Consider the following 1704-nt stretch of genomic DNA (forward strand, 5'->3'; position numbering starts at 1 on the left):
AAACTGGGAGGGTGCCGCGGCAGCGGAGCAGGCGCGGCTGATCCCCGGAGTTGCCGGGACTGCACTGGGCGCCGGTGGACCCCCGGTTCTCCTCGTTCTGCGGGAGGCGGCTGCTGCAGGAGATGGGCGGGTAGAAGGGTGCCGGGATTTTCATGGGGAAAAGGCACCCGTTTGACTTCTGATTCACCTGTGAGAGTGACCCGTTCGTATCCATCCTTTAGAGCTTTCTACAAGCTCAGAGACAAACTGATGCTCCCTGCACCCTGAGTAAGGGTCGGCGAAAACTCTTAGGGGCTGCTTAGGGCTGCAGGAAGTCAAAAAGCAAGTGAAGTGCCCAGTTTGGAAGTATATCGACACTCCCTCTTAGTGTCTCCTACCGTCTGTTAAATCTCCCTCTGCTTTCAAAGACCCTGGAATCTTCCCCCCCTCCCCAGAAAGGCCACCCAGCCCATGCACCCTCCCCGCCCACTTTCTCGCTGGAGTGATGCATGCGGGACCATCCTGATGATGAAATAAGGGGTCTCCATAAGGATGATGAAATGGACCAAAACACATGAAAGCACTTTTGTTGTATTCCTAAGAGCTTCCACTGATAAATCAAACTCAGTCTGCTTAGGAAAAGCCTGTGCTGCTGAATACTAAGAACTGATTTTGGTGGAGTCCAAGAAACACAACACAAATCTACAGATCGATACTGGTGTCCTCTGAAACACTGTGGAAAAAAAAAGTCATTGAAACACCAGAAGCATTGAATGTAATATATTTCAATGGGGCAGGCTGTGGCACACAGAAACCCCCACAGAACCCCCTGGGGTGAAGAAAAGAGGATGTGGAGGAGCTGCAGAAGCAAAGCAAAGTGAACCTGGGGCATACAATAATTCTTCCAAGTTAGAAGTGACAGAACAAGAAGAAAACAGCCTCAAGTTGTGCCAGGGAAGTTTAGGCTGGATATTAGGAAAAATACCTTCACCTAAACGGATGTCAGGCACTGAAACGGGATGCCCAAGGGTTGCCCAAATGGTTGAGTCACAATCCCTGGAGATATTTAAAAGCTGTGTAGATGTCCTTCTTAAGGATGTGGTTTAGTGGTGAATTGGCAGCACTGGGTTAATGGTTGAACTTGGTGATCTTAAAGGTCTTTTCCAGCCAAAAATATTCTATGATTCTATGACTTCTCCCCAGGGAGTACCAATCCAGCCCGTGTTGCCCAGCCACTTCCCTACACACGTTATGGGGGATCTTCTCTCCCTTCCACAGTACGTAAGATCTTTGGATCACGAAATGCCGAGCGAGAGCTGTGACGCCAAAGCACGAACGGTGAAGAGACACTAGAGGTCCTTCTGCACCAAAACTTTGACTAACATCCTCCCTGGGAGGAAAAACGGGGCTTCGAGCAGAGAAAAGGGCACCCGCCTCTTGTTTGGCACAAAACGAAGGGTTTTCAGAGGAGGAAAGGAAAAGCGTTGATCTCTTTCCTTTCAGAGCTACCTTTTTTCCTCCTGCCAAGTGGACTGCTGACAATGACTTCATGTCAGAAGGGCTCACTCTGGTAAGCTACTGCAAGTCCCTCAAACACTCTCCAGTTCTCTTCCCAAGAGGTATCAGAGCTTTGGATAGTCACACCAAAAGGATTCTGTGGGCTTGGGAGGGAGATTCCTAGCACTGGCAAGAGACAGTGAAAAAGGGTGAATGATGCAAAATGGT

This window comes from Heliangelus exortis, chromosome 4, assembly GCF_036169615.1.
Source record: "Heliangelus exortis chromosome 4, bHelExo1.hap1, whole genome shotgun sequence".
Taxonomy (NCBI): Eukaryota; Metazoa; Chordata; class Aves; order Apodiformes; family Trochilidae; genus Heliangelus; species Heliangelus exortis.